At 44.0% G+C, this 27,182-nt stretch overlaps 1 long non-coding RNA gene and 1 gene segment (V, D, J or C); one reads left to right on the top strand and one right to left on the bottom strand.

The window, feature by feature from the left end:
- The window catches only part of LOC309870877 (immunoglobulin kappa light chain-like), a 613,762-nt gene that overhangs the window by 573,191 nt on the left and 13,389 nt on the right, over window positions 1-27,182 (bottom strand).
- LOC309870886 lies at window positions 2,935-4,838 on the top strand. Its single transcript, XR_014314867.1, has 2 exons — window positions 2,935-3,072; window positions 3,273-4,838. It is a non-coding gene; the product is annotated as an uncharacterized lncRNA (long non-coding RNA).

The raw sequence follows: 27,182 nt of genomic DNA, 5'->3' as shown, positions 1-27,182 counted from the left end.
AAAAAGTGAATAAGTAAAACAAGAAAGATAAGTATGTGCAGTGAAAGTTGCGTTAACTATCCTTATGTTGGTAACCATTTAACAAAAGATCATTATCACATTATGTAAAACTTAAACTTACACAATGTTATATGTCAATTATATCTAGAAAAAAAAATGTTGACATCATTTCCTTCTGGTCCACATGGTTTCTGAATAGAAATCCTCTGCCATTTGAGGTGTTTTCCTCTCTGGGTAAGTGATTTTTCTCTTTCAGCCTATGACATTTTTTCCCTTTTCCTTTAGTGCTCAGAAATTTTAGTACGATGGGTCTTGACATATATTCTTCACGATTATGCTGTTGGGGGTCTGCTAAATGTGAAAATTTTTCAACAATTATTCGTTCAAAATGTTTTTCATCTCCATCCTCTCTCCCCACTCTTTCTAGGATTCCAGTGGCAAAAATGTCAGATATTTTATTGGGCCCCATGTATCCCAGATACTGTGGGGTTTTGTTGTTGTTGGTTTTGAATTGGGGGTTTTGTTTTGTTTTGTTTTGAGCTTAGTTTCTCTTTTTGGTTTAGACTGGGTTATTTCTTGCCTCTGGTCTTTCCTCCTTTCTTCTTCCACTCTCCTCATTCCAGACCCTTCCTAGCCAAGCACCCCATAGGGCATCCTTGTCCTTACTTCAGGCCACTTCTCCAGCCTCATTAAGTCAATGACCATTTGGGCTCTTTGAGCGTCTACTAACTAAACATCTTATGACATTGCGGGATGGTATGGGAGCTGTCCAGTTTACCTTACATGAACATATCATGCTAATCTGGGCAGAATCTGGAGTCCTTGCTCTGCTAATAGCCGGTTGGCAGGCCTGTGTCTTTAATCAGATGTCTTAGGAAACAAAGACAGGAAAGCTATTACAATGCAGTAAGGAGTTTTTATTATATGCATAGTACCCTGGAAACGGAACACACAGCATACCACCCAGCGACACAGGTAGTACGAAGGTGAAAAGAGCAGATGGAGAGAAGTACAGCTGGCTTGTATTTTTTTATTGCATATTTCATGAGAAGTAATGGAGAAGCAAAGGCAACAAGCTACTTAGACATAAGATTGGAGAGGTTGAAAATTTCAGCAGGCTGCAGACTATAGCTGTGCCCCTTGTCCTCTGGTACCCAGGGGGATGTGGGTAGAGGGAAATGTCACAGATTGCTGGTCTCACTGACAGGAAGAGAGAAAGGATTGGGGCTCAGGATTGTCTGGCTTGCATATCAAACCTATGCCCTTGGGCAAGTCTTTTACTGCCTCTGGGAATTAGCTAATTTTGGTAGAGGCAGTGCCTTCCTGGCTGGAGCAACAAGAATGCAGAAATAAGAAGATAAGAAATAAGAAAATGCATTAAATATAAAGTCTCATGAGGCTAGAAATAGGAGCTCATGCAGGGGTGTTTGGGCAAGAGTGGTGAGTATTGTGGTGATCTGAAACTCTTGTCCCATAAATTAAGATTGCCCACTAAATCTGCTTGGGTCCAATACTAAATACTAAATAATTAAATACTTTCTTCTTCCTGAGTTGACTGCTGCTGGCCTCCACCCAATCTTACAACCTGGTGTGTCTGACATTTCTGATTTAGGAGGAACAGCTCTGTCACACAGTTAATTAATGTGCTGTAATCAGGTCTAACAGGGCCTGAGCTATGCTGGGAACTACTTGTTGAACAGTGAATAGGTTGTTTTAGAGAAGGGCCAAGTCTTGCCAAGGAACCCGGAAGTCTATGCTAGGACTCTTCCACTGGGCTTGCCAGAGTGTGCACACAATCCTTCCTGGACACAGATACAATAACCAAACAACAATAAGAGAGGTCTTAGGTCCCACATGATAGGGCCCCTTGCATCATGACCTAAACCTGATACAGAGCCCATCCTGCCTCTGCACCTACTCTACTTGAGTGACTTTGAAAATGGCTGAAAAACAGAATGGTGTAGCTTATCCAAGTGTGGATTGTGCTGTCTCAACACTCAACACTCAACAAGGGGCTGTGTTTCAACCTCAGTGGTCAGAGGTACAAGTTACAAGTACTTGTCCTTTACCTCAGAGATGATTTGCCTGCATTCCTCAGATATCTGGACCCCTGACATAGCTACCAGGGAAGGGGGCCACATGAATTTTTGTAGGGTTTGCATTCCACTGTTGGAACACATGTATTTTTGCAAGTTAGCGAAGTCCTCACTATTTCTCATTCATGGTGGGCAATTAACAGGATATAATTGATAGAGTATGGTCTGGCGGGATGCTCTGGGGGATGTTTATACAACACACTGGAGCAGAGAGCAGGGAGTTAACATAGTCCTAGGTGGAGACTGAGGATGTGACCCCCTCTTCAGGGCCAGTGAAAGGGAATTCCACCAGAGGACTACATTACATCACATGCCATGCCCCCTGCTGGTAGACCTTGTAGTTGGCCCAGCAGGGGGTAAGCATATTCAAAACCTCCACATGCAATTGCTGGGTCTCCCTGATATGAGGAAGTGGTGATGCAACATGGGGGCTTAAATGGGTAGAAGAAGAATCAATGAAACAAGATGGAATTGGGAGGGAGACAAACCATAAGTGACTCAATCTCACAAAACAAACTGAGGGTTGCTGGGGGGAGGGGGGTTGGGAGAAGGGGGTGGGATTATGGACATTGGGGAGGGTATGTGCTTTGGTGAGTGCTGTGAAGTGTGTAAACCAGGTGATTCACAGACCTGTACCCCTGGGGATAAAACTATATGTTTATAAAAAATTAAAAAATTAAAAAAAAAAAAAAAAAAAAAAACCTCCACATGGCCAGAAGAGGGAGACTTAACACACACAGAAAGAATGGGTCTTGGTGGGGTGATTCTTTTGACAAACTTAATTTTTGAGTACTTAAACAATTGGAATGCCCCATAGTTTGCATATCTTCTTCCTTTTAGATCTTAAGTGTTTCTGCCTCTCAGAGTCTTGTAACAGAGTCTCTGGGTGTGTGGCATGAACACATTGGACCCATCAAAAGCAGCAAGATGGTAAGTCCATCACAGCTTCTTGGTCTTCTGTTCCTCTGGGTTCCAGGTGAGAATATTTAGACAAAGGTGATTAAAGTGGGGGTATGATTTTCCATCCCTGATTTTCTTTCTTCATTGGGAATCCTTCCACAGATGAATTTGGCTTATTTTAAAAATGAGTAGTATTCTCTGTCCTAACTCATTAGATACTGGTGACTTCCAAGTACATATCCTGAGGTTCTGCTAATGTTTCCTTTCTGGTTTAAGCCTCCCATGGTGAGATTGTGCTGACCCAGTCTCCTGCTGTCCTGTCCATGGCTCCAAAAGAAGGAGTCCCCTCACCTGCCGGACCAGTCAGAACATTAACAATCAGTTAGCCTGGTATCAGCAGGAGCCAGGGAGAGCTCCTAAGTTCCTGATCTATGCAGCATCAAGTTGGAAACTGGGGTCCCATCACGGTTCAGTGGCAGTGGGTCGGGGCCAGACTTCACCCTCACCATCAACAGCCTGGAGCCTGAAGATTCTTGGACCTACTGCTGCCTGCAGTCTAACAGCTACCTGCCCACAGTGTTACAGGTCAGAGCATAAACCACCAGGGAAGAAGATGTGAGGGGCTGGGCTGCCCCTGCTGCTCCTCTGATGCCTGCACCTGCTCAGATAGTTTCTCAGTGGCAGCCCCACTTTGGACATCACTGGAGGCTTTGGGAGAAGGGCAAGGAGGCTCCTCGGCCCCCTGACTGACTCCCTTTCCCCCAGATCATTACACCTGAGGAGTTCGGGTTATGGCATCTGCTGGAGTTTGTACAACAAAAGAGAAGCCACTCTAGGTATTCCAAGCACAAATTGCTTCCCATAATGAAGTAATGTCTGAACATCACTCTTTCAAAGGCCTTGAGACATAATAAGGAAGATAGACACTAGAAACATTGATTTCTTGGTGATTCCCAGTAAGTCAGAGAATTTATACCATCGGAGATACAGGCTGCCTAACCACACGGTCCTCAGGCCTGTCTAGGAGAGCCAGGGATGAAGCGGCTGATGCTGTAGCCGCCGCAGCCCCTCCCCAGACGATTCTCTGTTCCTTCACTCATCACTCACCTGCCTGCAGGTGCTGATGGAAGACATTGAATCCTCCTCTTCTGACCTCCAGATCTAGGATAAGGTTTCTTGTGAGCAACTCTGTAGGGAACCATAGGGAAAGGGGGCTCTGGGAAATGCGCTTCCAGAAGTGATGGTGGTGACGGGGAGCTGAGAGAAGACAGCCTGGGATGGTCACTGTTTTTACATCTCTCAGAAGTTGGCCAGTTAGAGAAGGCCCCAGAACATGTTTGAACATGCTTCCAGCCTCCATCATTAGGTCTGAATTCATAACAAGGAGATTTTGTTAAGTGGCTGAGGGCACAGAAGAATGAGGAAATTCTGTCATGTGTATAGAAATAACTTGACAATGAAGGACTTCCGTGATTAAAAAAAACTAAATGTGGATGAAGCATTGTTTTTTCTTAATATAAGAATACCTTGTTGCTTAAAATTCTCTGTTAATGAGAGCATCAACGACAACCCTGAAAGCTTGTGACACATGAAAAATAACTGTCTCCACCTGACACCTGCTCACATGGCTCTCCATTTTCACAAGATGGCAGGAGAGCTGTGTGAGATTTAAGATGCTCTGTTGTACAACATTTTTACTTATCCTAAAGTGGTCTCTCTTTAATTTTCTGTTTTCATTTAAGACATTTCTACTGAAAGCCATCTGTTCAATTAAAGCCACATGTTGAAAACCCCTCCAATTTAACTTTCTAATTCATATAAAATTAAATTACAAACTTTTTTGTAGGCTACAAATATTGAAAAAATATAACTGTTTGGAAACAGCATAATCATGTATCTTAAAAATTAAATAGAATAATGATTTGTAGAATTTAAAGAATTACAAAGACCACAGTAAGAATAAATCAAAATTATATGCAATTCTGTCAGAATAACTGGACTTAGACTTGCTTGTTTTCTGGCTTCTATACCCTCCTACAGCTTGCCATGGGAATGATGTGCCATGAGTAGTCACCACACTCTCACTTGTTCCCAGATCAACCACAATCCGTAGGCTAAAAAAGCACCATGCATCTCCCTGCACAAGAACCACACAGCTGAGCCCTGTGTACCTTATCCAAATTATTGTCACCCTGAACATCAATGACTATAGAAACAAATGGTTAGTATGACAAGCCACTAAGTTTTTGACTGTTTTGTTAAAATAGTGTGTAAAATCTATTACAATTTTTACACATCTTCACATAAAAATTGATCTCTTTTATTAAACCCAATGGCATAAAAAGGAATACTTGGAAATCCATTATAAGAAGATGCAAAACAAGGAAATGTTTAAAAATATTTGAATTAAATGTGTAAAATTTACTCCATTGTAGAGACATGTAACTGAGATTACTTTGAGTAATAGTGACAAATTGCGTAGATCATTCAAACTTATTAAATGTGATTAAATCTAAAGTTCATTCATACATATCCATTCATATATATGTGAATGTATGTCCCCATGCATATATACGTATATATGTATAATATACATACATGTAGATATAATTCTCACAAACAACTGACTAACACCTCCATCAGGCTGACACACGCAAAATCATCAGGTTATGTCCCAGCTGTAATGAAGGATGTTTGGTAAAGTGATGCCCCAAGCAGCTCTGACCCTGCACCCTCTTCCACAAGACTGTGGTTCACCGAAGACCCCATAAAATGTCTGTCATGGGTACACGTGACCGCTAGACATTTAAACGGTTACCCAGTTCCTGCTATTCTCATCTACAGAATATCTTCTTGAACTGCAGAGTTATGGCTGTGGATGCCAAGCATAAAAGCAAAGGGAGAAACACAACTTCTCATAGAGCTAGCAAGGAACCAGAACCCCTGATAGCAACTGTTTACACATCATGAGGAAGCCTCTATATGGGAAGGAGCCTTCTGAGCATCATAGGAAAAAGGTAATGTAGAAGCAAACATTACAAAATGAAATATTATTGTTCTGTCCCATCCTCTTTGAAGTGCTTCTCTAAGAAATTTCTTTATCGTTATGGAGTATGTGTGTGTATCTATTTGTCTGAATGTCTGTCTGTGTGTCTTTCTGGGGAGAGAGAGAGAAGTATGATCGACACTCACCAGATTGTAACAAATGGTTACCACGAAGAGCATGCTCACTGCATAAATTCTGAAACATAATTTCTGTCTTTGTCCCTATTCTCTTCCTCAGGACTATGACTTCTCTACTTGTGAGTGAGATTCTTTCCTACCCTTGTAGGTTTTTTACATTCATCTTCACATAGAGTATAATACAGGAGGTCCCAGGATGAGTTTAATTCATTTTAAATTATTACTGAATTGTTTTAAATGATTAACTTGAAAGCACCAAATCCCAAAGACTCTTGAACCATCTCCAGTTCATCCTCATCCTGGGATTTGGAGATCATCAGTCTCAGCTGGAGTGGAAGTGGGACCTTTTTTCTCCTGGTCATTCATTAGCTGACAGGAATCCAGGCAGGATGGCCATTCACCCCCAGAATGGACTCTGTACATGCGTGCCTGTATCATCAGGGTCTCTGGAGCTGTCTCAGAAGGCAGGGCTATGAGCACTGTGTCCTGCCACAGATCCTGATTATTGCAGAGAGATCCTGTTTCCCACACAGGCAGTAAGGAATTTGTCTCTGTTAGTATCCCTCCAAACACAGCAGGCATTTTAAGTTACTGCACTCCCAGGAGAGGTACCTGCACCCAGCCTTTGGCCCTTTCCACTCTGCCACACCCACCACGGGATTTGCATATTGTCCCTTGGGGAGGACCTTGCCTTGGAAGTCTGACATAAAGGTCAGCTCTCAGCTTGTTTTTATTTACTAGGAGTCATCAGTTCAGCTTCTCAAAATGAGGTTCCCTTCTCAGCTCCTGGGGCTGATGATGCTCTGGGTCCCAGGTAAGAGCAGATGGGGGAGGAGATGGAAGATTGGGGTCGGGAGGGTGAGCTGTCTGGGTTCTATTACTTCCTACATGTGTTCTGTTCAGGGGTGAGATTACCCTCCAAGAGGGAAATTTAATTTTGATATCTGTGAAAATTATGAGGAAACTAAAGGGGAAAAAGAACTGCTTTAGTGAGATGGTGAAAAAAAAAAAAATTGTGGCCACTCTGTGCCCTGAAATTCTTGGGTTCTCCATGGTGATTGAGTAGGACTCAATTCACAAAATGTGATTTATCCCAACATAAATGAAATTTAATATAAGAAATATGGTTTATAATATTTCTCCATAACCTGTAGTTATCTCTCATAATTTTAGGATCCAGTGGGGAAATCATGATGACACAGACCCCACTGTCTCTGTCTGTCACCCCCGGAGAGCCGGCCTCCATCTCCTGCAGGGCCAGTCAGAGCCTCGTAAACAGTAATGGAAACACCTATTTGAGTTGGTTCCGGCAGAAGCCAGGCCAGTCCCCACAGGGCCTGATCTACAAGGTTTCCAACCGTTTCACTGGAGTCCCAGACAGGTTCAGTGGCAGCGGGTCAGGGACAGATTTCACCCTGAGAATCAGCAGGGTGGAGGCTGACGATGTGGGAGTTTATTACTGCGGGCAAGGTACACATGCTCCTCCCACAGTGGTTCAGGCCCGAACATAAACCTCTGTTTGGCGGTACCCACTGGCACATGTGTTGCATGAGCAGGGAGCAGGCACAGGAGAGGCTCTGAGCTGGGGTCAGAGGCAGGTGCTGGCGAACCCAAGGCAGTAACATGCAGCTGAGTGCTCTGGACCGAGTCCCGACCCCTGGGTGCCAACAGCCTAGGCAGGGCACAACCAGCTCTGGAAGGAAAATGATCAGGCTGTGGTCTGAGGGGTGAGCTGCCAGAGAAGGCTGCCCTGAACCTCACCCTGACCCCAGCCTATATGCTTGGGTCAGGGACAGTTACCCAGCCTTAGCATCAGAAACCTGAGCCATTCATGGCACAACGAGAAGTTCCATACATTTTTGAGCTAATGAATTTTGAGATATTTTCAACAGGATCATATTTGGTATCATTCACGAATTAGTATGTTTTCTATTTCCACTCTCTCACCTTCTTCCTTTTTGCAGTTACACTAACTGCTCTGTACAGTGTTCCCTGTGGAAAAAGGATATCCATTTTTATACAACATACATAAGAAACATCATTCAAATAGGCTCCACTTTTAAACATAAAACCCCAAATCTTTAAGCCTGTACAAGAAAATACACTGCAGAATATATTGACGTAGCAGTACAGGATAGGAAGATCAGATCCAGGAAAGCATATCTGGTTTCCATTCCCAATTCTTCTGATCACGGAAAGGTCCTGAAAGCAGTAACTTCCAATCTCATCAATTATAGAGCTATTTGGGCACCATGAAAGGAAACCAAAACCCACAGTCTTCAGGCCCCCACACTAGGACTTTACTAGTACCTTAGTAGAGTAACCCCAGGGAAGGACGTTCAGCAGCACTGGGCACATGCCTACTTCACACATGGCACCTTGGCCTCTCAAGGCTGAACCCAGTGTTCTTGTCTCAACACATGGAGGGGCTTAATGCCCATAATAACCTCTCTTTGTCCTTTAAGGTAGGTCAACTGTACAAAAACTGTAGTGTTCAAAGCAACAGAGCAAGATATTCTGTGGCCTTGGGGTGGGAGGGGGTAAGAAGGAAATAAATCTCAACCACAGATAACTCTAAAATGGAAGGGAATTTGGGGATTAGGAAAAAGTACTTAGCTACAGTACTTCAGTTACTTAATGTTGCTGTGCCTGGAAATTCTTACCATTGGGGCCTCAAAGAGATCCTAAAAATTACCACATTCCTTCTCACCATTTATCAGGATCCTCCCATCCAGCTCTTCAACTGGATCCTTTCTCATATCCCTTAGTAAACTGGTAAACACAAGTAGGTGATTCTCTGAGTTCTGTGAGCTACTTTAGGAACCTAATGACACCTGAGGAGGGAATCATGGAACCCCATGTCTGCAGCTGGTTGAGGACAGGGGCTCCTCCTCTGCTCCCTTCACTCCCATTAGATGATGACACTCCTGACGGGCTAGTCCTTCTCAAGCTAGGGTCTCCATGCCTCCCTGTAGAGCCACAGGCAGCGGCTCTGGACGATGAAGTGTGCACTCAAAGCCACTGAGAGCAGACCCAGAACCAGGAGACTGTGCCCCTGAGGAAACTCCATCTTGAAAGTGGTGTCCTCCACACAGCTTGGTGTCCTCCACACAGCTGGTCAGGGACCACCACTTGTCTACTGTGCACTGGAGCTTCTCCATCCCCGAGTGGTTCCTTGTGCCCACTGTCTGGGACAGTGGGGACACCTTCTCCACCAAGTGCAAGGACAGCAGTCTCCTCCCTAAACATACACATGGGATGGATATAGACCCAGATTGGACGTCTTCCCTTTAACAAGCCTAGTCATTTTTCTTTCCTGTCACAAACTTTAAAAATTCCTTCAATAAAAATCCAAAGTCCCAGAGTGATGACAAAAATCATGTGATAGACTCTCTATACATTCCATAAAGAATGTATGTGAAAATAAAAATAAAATAAAAGTGAAAGTGAGGGAATCCAAGGAGAAAGGAGAAACCACTATGAAAAGGCCTGCCCCTCTGACAGGAGCATCATACGTGCATGAAGGTACAGCAGGAGAGGAAGCGATGATATCCTTGGGAATGTTCTAACCTATGTGTCCCCAGTCAGGTCCACTCTAGTGGGCAACCGCAGGGCTGCACCCCCCAAGGAGCTAGCTTAGGCTTTTATTCTACTGCATCCAAGATCCACTTCAACTCTGTCTAACCCTGCCTTCATTTTCAGGAGGTGGTGATGTCAGGAACATTCCCCAGCTATGTCGCACATGCTATATTCAATGTGAGTCTGCTTTCAATGCCTGGGACCACTGACATCAGAGTGTAGCACAGACCACATGGTCAGAATAACCTGCACAGGCTGAAACTGTTCATTTTCCAAAATGCACAGGGACAGAATGATGTCAGAAAGAGACAATGTGGCGGTAGATAATTGAGCACATCTTATTAGAAATTAAGTCAATGTGCTGACCCTCAGAGTATTTTGTCTCTCTAACTGGCAAACTCTAGTTCAGGGTTGCAGAAGCCTAAAGTCACAGCTTCTGACTCAGTTCCTAGACCCAAGTCAGTTCCTACTCTCAAGCGCATTGATTCAGGGGAAGGTAAGGTCTCAAAGGGAAGACCTTAAGCTTTCACCATAGATGTATTGAGAAAATCTGGCTTCCTTATTTTCCCTAAGGATCTCAGGGCTCAGAATGTGTCCTTTCTGCCCTGATGAGAGAGCTCTCTGTTAGAAGGACACATGGGGAAAAGCAGTGCTCTAGTGTATGAGACAAGGGAGCAAACTTTCCACAGAGAAAAAGCAAATACAAAAAGAAACAATCCATCTCAAATTAAAGCAGTGGAAGAGTATTTGTTAACTGACAAGAAAACTGTAGGAGTCCATGAGAATCCTCAGGATAGAAGTTCCATCCCTCACAGGAGACACTTTGGTGCTGGGGATGCAAATTGCTGCACAGAGTTAAGGTTTTATTAAAATGAGCATTTGCAGTTATTTAGAAAAGGTCACCCATTTCAGTCACAGGTCCCAAGAATCTACCCAATAGACCTCCTGTTGGAGACCCCCCTTCCCTCCCGCTGTATGGCAGAGAGAACTCCCATTTGGACTCAGTCAGGACACAGGTCTGTTGTCTCACAACTTCAACAAAGCATTATAAGTTTCTGCTGTTTGGCTGAGAAAATGTATAGATCGAGTCCTACAGAATGTATAACAGCATCACACTCCCCACCCACACACCCTGGCCCCAGAATAAATGGACTCACATAAACAAAGAGCAGGAGAATCACCCCAAGGGACACATGACATATTGGCTTCCAGTTTTAGGAATTCCAAAGGGACGTCCCCTGGCAAAGAGACAAAAGTGTGACGAAACCCACCTGTGTAAGTCCTTGTTTTGTGAGGTGACATTGGTCAAGATTAGAGACTCCTAGAGTCCTGGACCCCACCTAGACCTCATGGAGGTTCCTCTTACATCCTTTACAGATATCAATGATTTCTGTGTGGTGTGCAGTGAACAACGTTGATGAACTCATTTTTATTGTCCAGGGTACATCAAAGTTCCTACATATGCAGGAGATAAAGACACCTCTTGCAAAATAGGAACAGTCTTTCTTCAGTCTACAGGTAGCAGAGGAAAATTTCAAAGGCTTCTGTGTCAAGAAAGAAGCTGTAGAAGGTTTTTGCATTTTTTAGTTATTTCAGGGCAAGAAATTATAAGATAAACAACCAAACACAGAAGGAGAATTTTAAAGTTTTCATGTTAAGTTTTTTTTTCAATTTATTTATTTTCAGAAAAACAGTATTCATTATTTTTTCACCACACCCAGAGCTCCATGCAATCCGTGCCCTCTATAATACCCACCACCTGGTACCCCAACCTCCCACCCCCCCCCCGCCACTTCAAACCCCTCAGATTGTTTTTCAGAGTCCATAGTCTCTCGTGATTCACCATGTTAAGTTTTGTAGGAAATATTTTTGATGTTCAAGCATTTGTAGGAATACATTGTATAAAAAATAGTTTCAAAACTGATATACAGTAAATAAACATGGTGGATGAACAATTTTCAGCTAAATTTCCACACATTGAGGTTTCATATGTGGTGATGGGTAATGTGATTCTGACTTCCTTAGTATATTTGACGCACAGTGTTAGATATTGTGATTCTTAATTTAACATGTGTAATGAATAGTTTCCAAGCTCATCTTAAGATTTATGATATTATCTTATATTGTTCATTTTGTTTTTTTTCTTAATTTTATTCATTTCCACTGGTTTAACTTTCTGAATCATTCACCAGCAGGATTCATTAGGTAGGCTTGCATGTTCAAGAGTAAGATTCAGGATTGCTTGACTAGCACTCTAAGAAAAGATCAAGGGAGAAAACACATGAAAGAGTAAACAACATGACAACTAGTAACATACAGAACATGGGATATTAGTCCTAGTTCTATCACAACCTGTCATCAGCACCCAAGTACCTCCATAGAGTTCAGGGTTTACTTATAGTACTATTGTTACATAATTCTTCTAACTATGGTACAAAATCGCACCCTAGGAGGATTTCCTAGAAGATATTCAGACTGAGATTTGTTGTATAATCTTGCGTGGACTTGCATATATTCAATAACTTTTCAATTTTCAGTGTGACCTTGGATTTGAATTACCTGGGATCTAACAGAACTACAAATTCTATTCTTCAGTTTCTCCAGTATTTTGTTTGCCTGACAGTTACTAGAGTTGTCAGGTAATCTGCGGTTGACACAACACTCACCAACACCTGACTAACAACTACATCAGGTTGACACACACAGAAGCATCAGGTTATGTCCCAGCCTTAATGAATGATGATTGGTAAACTGATGCTCCAAGCTCCTTAGACCATGCATCCTGTTCTACAGCGACTGTGGTTCACCAAAGACCTCAGAAAATGTCCGTCATAGGTAAGGGTGATGCCAAATAATTAGAAGTTTTATCCCAGTCCTTGCTATTCTCACCTACAGAATTTTATTTTCAACTATAGACTCAGAGCTATGGATGCTGAACATAAAATCAAGTGAGAGACAACAGCTTCTCATAGAGAACTAACAAGGAACCAGACCCCCTAGCAGAAATTGGTTACACATGATGAGGAAACCTCTGTATGAGAAGGGGAAACATTATTTTCTGGGAAATGGGAAAAATTGGTCATTCTGTCGATCCACTTAGACAATGTTGACTTAAGAAATCACTTATTTGTGGAGCATAACAAATAGTATGGAGGACAAGGGGTGTTAGAGAGGAGAATGGAGTTGGGAGAAATTGGAAGGGAAGGTGAACCATGAGAGACTATGGACTCCGAAAAACAATCTGAGGGGTTTGAAGTGGCGGTGGGGGGTGGGAGGTTAGGGTACATGGTGGTGGGCATTATGGAGGGCACGGATTGCATGGAGCACTGGGTGTGGTGAAAAAATAATGAATACTGTTTTTCTGAAAATAAATTAATTAATTTAATAAAAAAATAAAATGTAAAAAGAAAAAAATAATAAAGTTTACAATGGTGGAAGGAAAAAAAGAAAAAAAAAAGGCAACAGCAACAACAGACACAGAGAGACACGTGGAAGAAGGTAATCCTAAGAGATTTATGTTTGCCTCCACTACCTTTTTCTATAAGAGAAAAAGTTTTTGGAATGTCGAAGTGGATTCTGAGAAGACAACATAATCTGAAAGTTGTAGAGTATAGAATGCCCTTCACAAACCATAGCTAGACACCGATGGTATGAACTTCTTCACAAAGGTAACCTCTTATACCATTTGGCCTAAATATATTTGAGAGATGACAATTCTGTTACTACCTTGCCAAAAAGGTTTCAAGGTTCAATAGACAAATTTGTTATTGTTACAGAACATGATCTTGCCTGAAAAGGAAGTGGAATTGTACATTCAGTTGAAATGCATAGAAATTATAGGCTTTGAGGACATCTCAATTCAAATAGTGCCACCAAATTATAGGTGGCCTAATTTGGGGTCATGTTGATTACCTGTCCTAGCATGGTGTGAAAGAAGTAAAAGAGTGATTGAATCCACACAACAATGTGATCCTGTTTCTGGCTGAGTAAATAGGTTTATTTATAGCCTCTACATGCTAGTCCAAGATATTGGATTCCATAGTATACGTAATCAAAATTCAGATAATTCCATATACCCCGCCTCCTTATATGCATAGCCCTGCTATCATCAGCATCCCTTTCTAGAGTGATACATTTGTTGCAATCAGTGAACCCACACTGACCCATCATTTCCACCCCAAATGTACAGTTTACAAGACAGTTCGCTCCTGCTGTGGATAAATCTGTGGGTTTGGACAAATCTACCAAGTGCAACTATTAGAGCATCATACAGAATACTCTCACTGTCCAAAACCCCACGGTGCTCTGCCTATTCACCCCTCCCTCCTCTCTAACACCTGGCTACCATTCAACATTTTACCATCTCCATGGACAGAGGATTATGCCTTTTTGAGCTGAATAATATTCCATCGCCTGGATGCACCACAGTTTATTTAGCCTTTTGCCTTGGGAAGGGCATCTGGTTAAATACAAGTTCTGCAATGTATGAGTCAATCTCCTATATACATTACTGTGCAGGTTTTCCTGTGGACATAAGTTTTCAACTCCTTTGGGCAAATACCAAAAAGTATGATCGCTGAATGATATGGTAAGAGTAAGCTTAGTTCCATACAAAACTGCCAAAAGTGTTTGCCGAAATGGCTACTCCCTTTTTGCATCTCTACCAGCAGTGAATGGCAGTTCTATTCCTCCACGTCCTCACCAGAATTTGGCACTGTGTTCTGGATTTGGGCCACTACAACGGGTATGTAATGTCTTCTCTGATTTGCATTTCCTTAATGACCTATAATGCTGAACATCTTTCCGATGCCTATTTGATACCTGTTTTAACTTTACTGATGAAGTGTCTGTTCAGATCCTTTGCCCACTTTGTAATTGCATCATTTCCTGTTGTTGAGTTTGAAATGTTCTTTGTTAGATGTGTTTTTGCAAATATGTTGTCCCAGTCTGTGATTTGTCTCCTTATACCCCGGATAATGTCTGTCACAGAGTACTTTTCTTTTTTTGCCACCGCATCTTGTTATTTCATATATTAATAAAAAGTATATTACTGTATCATTAATTTTTAAAATACTTTGCTGTTTGTATATAAATAAGACTTAATTCCTTACTATGTTTCTTCATTTTTTGTCCTTAAAAACCTTTTTGTAAGAAGGCACCATAGATTTTATGGGACCACGTGGAAGTCTGTGCACAAAGAGATTAGAAACCCGTAGTTGGAATAAGGACCTGGGAGACTTCCCCACGACATCTCCACCTCCCATTTCCCTACCCCCACTGACCCTGAAAGATGCCATTTGTGATATAAAATCTTCCTGTCTGTCTGACAAAGGGAGATCTCACCAGTCCCTGGGGGTTTGGGGATGGGGATGGGGTGGGGGCACACGGAGGGTTCTATTGTCAGTGTACACAGTGAGATCTTACACCATATTAACTCTAAAGCCTGGACAAAAGACACTCTACCAAAATGGCTGGGAGACATGGAAAATCAGGGGCATTTGATTTTCTTTTCTTATGTGTTTGATCAACTAAGTCTTTTATTTGTAAAACCATCTTATAGTTGAGTTCCTTGTCATTTCTCCCAACCTTTCTGGGCACATTTTATCATTATCCTCCCCTACGACCAACCCACAATCAAGCCTGAGTAGCTCATAGCATGTGATCGATGGATCCCTGAGAACTTAGTTGGTAGGATAAGAGTGGAAGAGAGAGCTTGGACTGTGAACGGTCTAAGATGTTCAAATTTGTCTCCATGTTCTTTACTAGAATCTACCCAAGGATCAGTCACCTATATTGCCTATAAAAAGCAAATTCTTTGCCCAGGTAACCTGCCCTCTGCCTCTCACCTCTACTTTTTTGCTTCCCCCACACAGTTTTGGAGAACAGAGCAAAGCTTAGGCACTCTTCCAGCCTAGTCTTGGCCACAAAGAACTAGAGCTTCAGGTGGGAATGTACCAGCACTTTTCTCCTGACCTGTCTGCTCCTCTGAAATCTTTTTTCTTTAGAACCAGTTTGAATTCTTAGAGCTGTCTCCTCCCTCAGGGATGCATTAATAGCCACTCAGCAAGAAGAGAACTCTGTGGAAAGCAGATTGACTTAGAGCAGAAACTGCACAGTCAGTGGGCAGATGAATTCTTTCTGCTTTTTCCATGTCAGCCATAGGATTGGATAGGGTTGAAGGCACGTGTAGTCAGTCATTCCTGCACAGTGACAACCTTGGCCAAGCTGACCGGGATGTGGAGAAGATGACCACGGTCTATACCATTAGGGTATAGAGGACGGGCTCCCTTCCAGCAGGAACACCAGATCCCCCAGCCTCTATAAGGATGCTGGTTCCCAGAATTCCTGGTTTATGCCTGTGAGATAATGGAAAAAATATATATTTGTCTCTGTCCAAAGTTCCTGGCCCAGGGCTCCCAAAACCTTTGTCATCTCCTAGGACATAAAAACACTAGAAGCATCTTTTATTCCGTGAAGAGGACCTCGAGTGGGCTCCTGGGTGGCCACTGGGCACCAGAAAGACCAAGCCATGATTACAAGCTTGGAACTTGCAGCCACATCACCCATCCTCTAGAGAAAGGGAAAGGGCTAAAATGGAGGTAATAATTGATCATGTCTACGTGAGGAAGCCTCTGTTATATCCCTACAGAGCAGGGATCAGACAGCTCCCATATTTTTGAGCATATGCAGCTGGGGAGTGACACACCCCAGAGTCATGGGGATGAAAACCATTGATCCTCCCAGTCAAGACTGTGAATCTCTCCATCTAGCTCTCCATCTGATCTTTTCTCATATCCCTGAGTAAACTAGTAAACACAAGTAGGTGATTCTCTGAGTTCTGTGAGCTGCTCTGGAAAATTTTTCACACCAGAGGACAGGCTCATGGGAACCCCCACCCACAACTGCTCAAGGGCAGGGGCTTCTTCTTGAGCCCTTCAGTCCCATTAGACAATGAAACTGCTGATGGGCTAGTCCTTCTCTGGCGGGCCTCGATGTCACCCTTAGAGCCATGGCCAGCTGCTCTGGAGGATGAAGTGCAGACACAAAACCACTGAGGGCAGACCCAGAGCCAGGAGGCTGTGCCCCTGAGGAAACTCCATCTTGAAAGTGCTTAGTGTCCTCCACAAAGCTGGTCTGGAGCTGCCACCTGCCAAAGATATTCAGATAAAGCATTTTGTGTAATCATGCCTAGAATTGCATGTATTCAGGTGTTTTTTTTCAATTTCATGCGATATCAGGTTTAAATTACCTGAGATCTAATAGAACTACAAACTCTATTGCTTTAGCTTCTCCAGCATTTGATTGCCTGACAATGAGTTGAGTTGTAAGGTAATTTGAAGTTGACACAATTTGCACCAACACCTGACTAACACCTACATCAGACTGACACAGGCAGAACCATCAGGTTATGTCCCTACTTTAATGCATGATGGTTGATAAACTGATGCCCAGAGCAGCTCTGACTGCACACCCTGTCCCACAGTGACTGTGGGTCACCGAAAACCCAGGAAAATGTCCATCATAGGTACAAGTGGCTGCTACACATTCAAACAGTTACCCAGTTCTTGCTATTCTCATCTACAGAGTCTCTTCTTCAACTGCAGAGTCACGACTGTGGATGCCAAGCATAAACCCATGCGAGAGAAACAACTTCTCACACAGAGCTAACAAGGAACCAGAACCCCTGATAGCAACTGTTTATACATCATGAGGAAGCCTCTATATGGGAAGGGGTCTTCTGAGCATCCTAAGAAAAAAATAATGTAGAAGGAAACATTACAAAATGAAACCGTATTCTTCTGCTCCCATCCTTATAGGAAGTGCATCTCTTAAGAGATTTCTTTACTGTTATGGGGTGTGTGTGCATCTGTCTGTCTGTGTGTCTATCTATCTGGGGAGAGAGAAAGAAGTATGATCAATACTCACCAGATTGTAACAAATGGTTACCACAAATGTCATCCTCACTGCCTGCAGCATAAATTCTGTCTCTGTCCCTATTCTCTTCCCCAGGACTATGACTTTTCTACTAGTGAGTGAGAGATTCTTTCCTACTCCTATAGGTTTTTTACATTCATCTTCACATAGAGTATAATATACGAGGTCCCAGCTTGAATTTAATCCATTATTAAATTATTATTAAATTATCTAAAACTATTAACCTGGAAATAGCAGATCCCAGAGACTCCTGAACAATCTCCAATTCATCCTGGGATCCGGAGATTGCCGGTCAATCAGCTGGAGTGGGAGTGGGACCTGTTTCCTCCCGGACATTAGCTGGCAGGAATCCAAGCAGGATGGCCTTTCCCCTGGCAGATATGGACTCTGGACACTCATGACTGTATTGTCAGGGTCTCTGGAGCTGTCTCAGAAGGCAGGGCTATGAGCACTGTATCCTGCCACAAATGCTGATTACCACAGGAATATTCTGCTTCCCACACAGGCACTAAGGAATTTGTCTCTGTTATATTTCCTCCAAACATAGAAGACATTTTAAGTTACTGCTCTCCCAGGAGAGGGACCTGCACCCTGCCTTTGGCCCTTTCCACTCTGCCACACCCACCATGGGATTTGCATATTGTCCCCTGGGGAGGACCTGCCTTGGAAGTCTGACATAAAGGTCAGCTCTCAGCTTGTATTTACTTACTAGGAGTCATCAGTTCAGCTTCTCAAAATGAGGTTCCCTTCTCAGCTCCTAGGGCTGCTGATGCTCTGGGTCCCAGGTAAGAGCAGAGGGGGGATGATATGAGAGATTGGGGTAGGGCGGGTAAGCTCGCCAGGTGCTAATGCTTCCTATGTGTATTCTGTCCAGGGGTTGGAATGTCCCTCATCTAGGGGAATTTAATTTTTAGACCTGTGACAATTAATAAGAAACTAAGAACAGTGCTCTAGTGAGATCCTAAAAAAAGAAACAAACAAAAAAAGACCACTCCGTGCCCTTCAATGTTGGGTTATTTGTGAATATTAGATATTTTTGGAGTCGACAATAATACTACAAAAAGCTTAAAATCATGAATATGGCTCATAATGTTTCTAATTAACCTGTACTTATCTTATTATTTTAGGATCCAGTGGGGAGGCCGTGCTGACACAGACCCCACTCACCCTGTCTGTCACCTCCGGAGAGCCGGCCTCCAACTCCTGCAGGGCCAGTCAGAGCCTTGTACACAGTAATGGAAACACCTCTTTAAATTGGTACCTGCAGAAGCCAGGCCAGTCACCACAGATCCTGATCTACTTGGTTTCCAGCCGTGTCTCTGGAATCCCAGACAGGTTCAGTGGCAGTGCGTCAGGGACAGATTTCACCCTGACAATCAGCAGGGTGGAGGCTGGCGATGTGGGAGTTTATTATTGTCAGCAAGATGCACATGATCCTCCCACAATGTTTCAGCCCCAAGCACAAACCTCTCTGGTGGTCCCCACTGGGCACATGTGTTTCCTAAGCGGGAAGCCGGCATCATAGAAGCTCTGAGCTGCCATCAGAGGCAGGTGCTGGGGAACTCAGGGCAGTAACATGCAGCTGAGTGCTCTGGACCGAGTCCTGGCCCCTGGGTGCAAACAGCCTCAGTGGGGCACAACCAGCTCCAGGAGGGATATGATCAGCCTGCAGGATGATGGGTGAGCTGCCAGAGACAACCACCCTGAACCTCACCCTGACCCCCCTGGAATGTGTGCAGGGCTCAGGAACAGTTACTCAGTTTGAGCATCAGAAACCTGAGCCACTTATGGGACAACTACAAGTTCCATACATTTTGGAGCTAACAGATTTTGCCATATTTTCACTAGGATAATATTTGGTATCATGCAGAAATTGTATGTTTTCTATTTCCACTCTCTCTCCTTCTTCTTTCCCAGTTACACTAACTGCTCATGTACGATGTTCTCTATGGAAAAAAGGATATCCATTTTCTTACAACAGACACAAAGACCATTGTTCAAATAGGTTCCACTTTTAAACGTAAACCCCAAATCTTTTAAGCTATACAAGAAAATACATAGCAGAATGTATTGAGATAGGAGTACAGGGTAGGAAGATCAGATCCAGGAAAGCATATCTGGTTCTCATTCCCATTTCTTCTGATCAAGGAAAGGTTCCTGAAAGCAGTAACTTCCAATCCCATCACTTATAGAGTTATTCGGGCACCAGAAAACAGAACCAAAACCACAGTCTTGAGACCCCACTCTAGTACTTTATAATCACCAGAGAGTAAGCCCACGGAAGGAGGCTCAGCAGAACCAGGCACATTCCTATATCACACACAGCACCTTGGCCCCTCAAGGCTGACCCCAGTATTCTTGTCTCAATACAAGGAGGGGCTTGATGCTCATAATAACCTCTCCTTGTCCTTTAAGGTAGGTCAACTGTACAAAAATTGTGGCTATGAAAGCAACGCGACAAGATATTCTGTGGTCTTAGGGTATGAGTGGGTAAGAAGGACATAAATCTCAACTATAGAAAATTCCATAGAAAACGGAGGGGAATTTGGGGATAGGGATGCAGTACCTAACTACAGTACTTCAGTTACTTAATGTTGCTGTCCCTGGAAATTCATGTTTTCCCATTGGGGTCTCAAAAGTATCCTAGAAAGTACCAAATTCCTTCTCACCATTTCTCAAGGGAAAAAGATCTCCAGGGTTCAGAAAGTGGCTTCCTAGGAGTCATTCAGTAAAGCAATGAGAATTGTAGTTTGAGAGTCAAAATCTAAATGATTCCACTTTACACTTGATTCCTATAAAATTAAAACCTTCATGTAAATTTTCTCTACTTTCTCCCAGAAGACAACATACAAGTGACTTTGATCATTTCTTTCCTTTATCTTTTTTTTAGATTATTTATTTTTATTTTTTATAAACATATAATATATTTTTATCCCCAGGGGTACAGGTCTGTGAATCGCCAGGTTTACACACTTCACAGCACTCACTAAAACACATACCTTCCCCAATGTCCATAATCCCACCCCCTCCCCCCAGCAACCTTCAGTTTGTGTTTTGAGTTTAAGAGTCACTTATGGTTTGTCTCCTTCCCCATCCCATCTTGTTTCATTGATTCTTCTCCTACCCACTTAAGCCCCCATGTTGCATCACCACTTCCTCATATCAGAGAGATCATATGATAGTTGTCTTTCTCCACTTGATTTATTTGGCTAAGCATGATACACTCTAATTCCATCTACATCGTCACAAATGGCAAGATTTCATTTCTTTTGATGGCTGCATAGTATTCCATTGTGTATATATACCACATCTTCTTTATCCAGTCATCTGTTGATGGACATCTTGGTTCTTTCCATAGTTTGGCTATTGTGGATATTGCTGCTATAAACATCCGGTTGCACATGCCCCTTCGGATCACTACGTTTGTATCTTTAGGTTAAATACCCAGTTCTGCTATTGCTGGGTCATAGGGTAGTTCTATTTTCAACATTTTGAGGAACCTCCAAGTTGCTTTCCATAGTGGTTGCACCAGCTTTCATTCCCACCAACAGTGTAGGAGGGGTCTCCTTTCTCCGCATCCTCACCAGCATCTGTCATTTCCTGATTTGTTAATTTTAGCCATTCTGACTGGTGTGAGGTGATATCTCATTGTGGTTTTGATTTGTATTTCCCTGATGCTGAGTGATATGAAGCACTTTCTCATGTGTCTGTTGGCCATCTGGACGTCTTCTTTGCAGAAATGTCTGTTCATGTCTTCTGCCCATTTCTTGATTGGATTATTTGTTCTTTGGGTGTTGAGTTTGCTAAGTTCTTTATAGATTTTGGACACTAGCCCTTTATCTGATATGTCATTTGCAAATATCTTCTACCAATCTGTCAATTGTCTTTTGGTTTTGTTAACTGTTTTCTTTGCTTTGCAAAAGCTTTTGATCTTGATAAAATCCCAATAGTTCATTTTTGCCCTTGCTTCCCTTGCCTTTGGCGATGTTCCTAGGAAGATGTTGCTGTGGTTCAGGTCGAAGAGGTTGCTGCCTGTGTTCTCCTCAAGGATTTTGATGGAGTCCTTTCTCACATTGAGGTCCTTCATCCATTTTGAGTCAATTTTCGTGTGTGGTATAAGGAAATGGTCCAATTTCATTTTTCTGCATGTGGCTGTCCAATTTTTCCAACACCATTTATTAAAGAGGCTGTCTTTTTTCCATTGGACATTCTTTCTTGCTTTGTCGAAGATTAGTTGACCATAGTTTCTTCCTTTATCTTAACTGAACTTTATAAGCAGAAGTTTATTTTGAGAGAAAAGGGGACGTAGCTTGGTTCGCTTCCAAGCAGAGCTCACTCATTTCCCAGAAGAACTTATAAAGTTCACTTAATATTCTTTAATTTAGATATAATGGTCATATTCCCTGTTTTATTTTTCTTAAGTAGGCAAATACATTAATACTATCACAGAGTCCTCAGAGTTAGGAAGGGGTCTAGGACAGCATTGTCCCTCCCAAGCAGTCAGAAAGGAAGGATGGCTACAGATGCCAAAGTCCAGCTCTCTTCTCTAAAAACTTCTCCAACAGCTCCCTCTTCCACTCAGCTGAGTGTCCTTTACAAAATGCACATTTTGGGGAGGGTAGTGCCTGGATGGCTCAGTTGGCTGAGGTCATGATCTTTGGGTCCTGGGGTAAGGCTTCCTGCTCAGTCAGAGTCTACATCTTTCTCTCTTGCCCCTTCCCCTAAACATGCACACTCACACACACCCACCCTCTTTCTCTCTCTCAAATAAATAAATTCTTAAGATCAAACAAACAAATTAATTAATTAATTAAAAAAAAAAAAAAACAGGCACTTCTTGGTGCCCTGGAGTCTGTGGTAAAGAATGGGCTCCCTTACAGCAGAAGCACCAGGCCCTCCAGCCTGTATAAGGATGCTGGTTCCCAGAATTTTTGATTTATGCCTGTGATATAATAGAAAATATATATTTTCGTCTCTGTCAAAGTTCCTGGCTCAGGGCTCCCAAAACCCTTGTCATCTCCTAGGACATCAAAACACAGAAGCATCTTTTATTCTGTGAAGAGGACCCCGAGTGGGCTCCTGGGTGGCCACTGGGCACCAGAAAGACCAAGCCATGATAACAAGCTTGGAACTTGCAGCCACATCACCTATCCTCTAGAGAAAGGAATGGGGCTAAAACAGAGATAATAATTGTTCATGTCTACGTGAGGAAGCCTCTGTTATATCCCTACAGAGCAGGGTTCAGAAAGCTCCCATATTCTTGAGCACATGCAGCTGTGGGGTGACACACCCAATGCCATGGGGACAAGAACCATTGATCTTCCCAGTCTTGGCCCTGTGAATCTCTCCATCTAGCTCTCCATCTGATCCTTTCTCATATCCCTGAGTAAACTAGTAAACACAGTAGGTGATTCTCTGAGTTCTGTGAGCTGCTATGGAAAACACCTGAGGATAGGTCCATGGGAACCCCACCCACAAGTCGTCAAGGACAGGGGCGGCTTCTCTGTGCCCTTCATTCCCATTAGATGATGAGACTCCTGATGGGCTAGTCCTTCTCCAGCGGGGCATCCACAGTCTCCTGTAGAGCCAAGGGCAGCTGTTCTGGAGGATGAACTGTAGATAGAAAACTACTGAGAGCAGACCCAGAACCAGGAGGTTGTGTCCCTGAGGAAACTCCCTCTTGAAAGTGCTTGGTGTCCTCCACACAGCTGGTCAGGGACCACCACCTGCCAAAGATATTCAGTTCAAGCATTTTGTGAATCATGCCTAAAATTGCATATTTTCAGGATTTTTTTTTTAATTCTGTGTGGTATCTGGCTTAAATTACCTGAGATTTAGTGGAACTACAAACTATTCGTTCAGTTTCTCCAGGGTTTTGATTGCCTGGCAGTGACTTGAGTTGTGAAATAATTTGAAGTTGACACAATTCTCACTATCAACTAACACCGACATATGGCTGACACAGGCAGAATCATCAGGTTATGTCCTAGCTTTAATGAAGGATGGTTGGTAAACTGATGCTCCGAGCAGCTCTGACCCCGCACCCTGTTCCACAGTAACTGTGGTTCACCGAAGACCCCAGAAAAAGTCCATCATAGATATGGGTGACAACAAATTATTGGAATTTTTATCCTAGTACTTACTATTCTCACCTACAGAATCTCTATGTGAGAGACATAGCTTCTCACATCGAGCTAACTAACAATAAACGAGACCCCCTAACAGAAATTGGTTACACGTGATGAGGAAGCCTCTGTGTGGGAAGGGAAAACATTGTTTTCTGGGAAATGGGAAACATTATTCATTCTGTCCATCCCCTTAGACAATAATGACTTGAGAAATCTCTTTGTTTGATATACGATGTGTGTGTGTGTGTGTGTGTGTACCTTATCTAATATGCACCAAATGGTAATGTATGTGTCTATTATCTGTCTGCTTTGCCTACTATTCACTTATCCATCTATCAGTCTCTCTGAAAAGAAAGACAGAAGTATGACAGGATACACACTGCATTATAACAATTTGTTGCCACAAAATTCATACTCACTGTCTGAAGTATACAATTCTGTCTTCTCTCCTATTTTCTTCTGCAGGAGCATGAGTTCTTTTGCATAAGAGAGATTCTTTTCTACCTGTCAAGTTCCTCGCACTTTCATCTTCTCAAAGAGTAGATAATTCAAGAGGTGTTAGCATGAGTTTAATTCATTTTAAATCATTATTAAATTGTCTAAAATTGTTAACCTGGAAACAGCAGATCCCAGAGACTCTAGTTCATCCTGGGATCTGGAAGTCGCCAGACAATCAGCTAAAGTGGAAGTGGGTCCTGTTTCCTCCTGGACATTAGCTGACAGGAATCCAAACAGGATGGCCATACACCTGCCAGAAATGGGCTCTGAACACTCATGCCTGTATCATCAGGGTCTCTGGAGTTTTCTCAGAAGGCAGAGCTATGAGCACTGTGTCCTGCCAGAGATCCTGATTATCACAGGGAGATCCTGCTTCCCACACAAGCAGTAGGGAATTTGTCTCTGTTAGGTTTCCTCCAAACACAGAAGACATTTTAAGTTACTGCTCTCCCAGGAGAGGGACCTGCACCCTGCCTTTGGCTATTTCCACTCTGCCACACCCACAATGGGATTTGCATATTGTCCCCTGGGGAGGACCTTGCCTTGGAAGTCTGCGATAAAGGTCAGCTCTGAGCTTGTTTTACTTATTAGGACTCATCAGGTCAGATTCTCAAAATGAGGTTCCCTTCTCAGCTCCTGGGGCTGCTCATGCTCTGGGTCCCAGGTAAGAGCAGAAGGAGAATGAGATGGGAGATTGGGGTGGGGAGGGTGAGCTGTCTGGGTGCTATTACTCCCTATGTGTGCTCTGTCCAGGAGTGAGGTCGACCTCCAACAAGTGGTATTAAATATTGAGATCTGTTAAGATTACGAAGATGCTACAGGAACAAAGAACAGTGTTTTAGTGAGATGCTGAAGGAAAAAAATGTGGCCACTCTGTGCCCTGCAATTCCTGGGCTATCCATGGAAATTAGCCCTAGACTAAAAATCCAATCACAAAATATGATTTAGCCAATATAAATGATATTTAAAATCATTAAAATGGTTTATAATGTGTCTCCATAATCTGTACTTATTTCTCATTATTGTAGGATCCAGTGGGGAGGTTGTGATGACACAGACCCCACTCTCACTGACTGTCACACCCGGAGTGCCGGCCTCCATCTCCTGCTTGGCCAGTCAGAGCCTTGTACACAGTGATGGAAACACCTATTTGCATTGGTACCTGCAGAAACCAGGCCCGTCCCCACAGCTCCTGATCTACAAGCCATTTCACTGGGGTCCCAGACAGGTTCAGTGGTAGTGGGTCAGGGACAGATTTCACCCTGACAATCAACAGGGTGGAGGCTGATGATGTGGGAGTGTATTACTGTCAGCAAAGTATACAGTATCCTCTCATAATGGTTCAGGCGCAAACACAAACCTCTCTGTTTGTCAGTCCGCACTGGGCACGTGTGATGCCTGAGCAGGAAGCAGACACAGCAGAGGCTATGTGCTGGCATCAGAGGCAGGTGCTGGGGAAGTCAGGACAGTAACATGCAGCTGAGTGCTCTGAACAGAATCCCGACCCCTTGGCGCCAACAGGCTCAGCGGGGCACAACCAGCTGTGGAAGGGACATGATCATCCTGTGGGCTGAGTAGTGAGCTGGCAGGCACAGCCACCCTGAACCTCACCCTGACCCTCCTGGCTTAAGTGCATGGGTCAGGGACAATTACTCAGAGGGTGAGCCTTGAGCAACTGGGGGAGGGGCACCCTCAGGGAGCTCTGGTGGGAGCAGGAAGTCGGGTAAGGAGCCCCCAGGCAGTGGTGACCTCACTTCCCTGACAACAGAGCCCAACGGAATTGGAACCCACGCATCCAGGCACCCACATTCCAGAATAAACCCCCCTGCCCAGCTCATTTCTGGGCAGATCCTGAAGGAAGCGACATGTTCTGGTGCTGCCTACCGAAGCCAACAGGATGCAGGCAGAGGAGAGCTCACCCACCAAACACGCCCCTCAATGGGCAGATCATGCCAGGCTTCCCTGACGCCTCTGGCCCTTTGGCAAAAAAAGTCAAAAGGTGACACCGGGAGGCTCAGAGTCAGACAGCCCCTCACCTTCTGACCGACCCGTGTAGGCCTAGGTCTCCTCCCCGTGTGTGAGTGTGTCTGTGTGTGTGTGTGTGTGTGTGTGTGTGTGTGTATGTGTGTGTGTGTGAAAGGAGAGCTCATTGGGGGTGGAGACGCCCCGAGCAAGAGCAGGTTGATGAGGGGTCAGATGCCTGGTGGGCAGGTCATGTTCACACCCCAGTTTAAGGCTGGCTAGGTGGGACGGGGTAAGACCCAGGTGCGGGGACTATCCTGAGACCCTGCAGTGACTGGCCACAGACCCAACTGCGGGGCTGTGCACACTCAGGTCTGCGTGGGATCTGGGAGAAGCAGGGGCACTGGGCAGGACGACGGTGGGTATGGCCAGGCAGGGCTGTGAGGCCTCTTGCACAATTACTGTCTCCGCCGTGGAACGAGGAAGGAAGCAGGAAGACACGCACTCCCCCTGACCCCGGAGTCCCCGGTCCTGGGAAGGCCTCCGCTACCTCCCAGACCACTGCCCATGCTACTCCATTGGACTGTGGTCCTGGACACGGAGCCCACGGAGGCCAAGTCCAAGGGTGAGAAGGCTGGGATGGGGTGCCTGTGGCTGTGCGGGGAAGGGTCGGTGCTGGGCCCAACAGGGATAATTCCCCACAGGCTGGTGTGAGGCCAGGAGCCAGGACTTGGCTTGGAACACATAGGGCGTGGGCTACAGTCATTGTGACGTCCCCGGGGAGGGTTCCTTGGTGCCTGTGGCTTCTCCGGGAGGCTCAGGGCTGTGCTCCCTCTCTGCAAAGCCACAGGGAGAGGCAGCCCCGCGGGTGACCTTGTCTCCTCTCACAGCTACTCGCGGA

The sequence above is a fragment of the Mustela nivalis genome (genome assembly GCF_964662115.1).
Source record: "Mustela nivalis genome assembly, chromosome: 8".
In the NCBI taxonomy this organism is placed as follows: Eukaryota; Metazoa; Chordata; class Mammalia; order Carnivora; family Mustelidae; genus Mustela; species Mustela nivalis.
The sequence above is the reverse complement of the archived record's forward strand: the minus strand, read 5'-3'. Positions and strand labels throughout refer to the sequence as shown.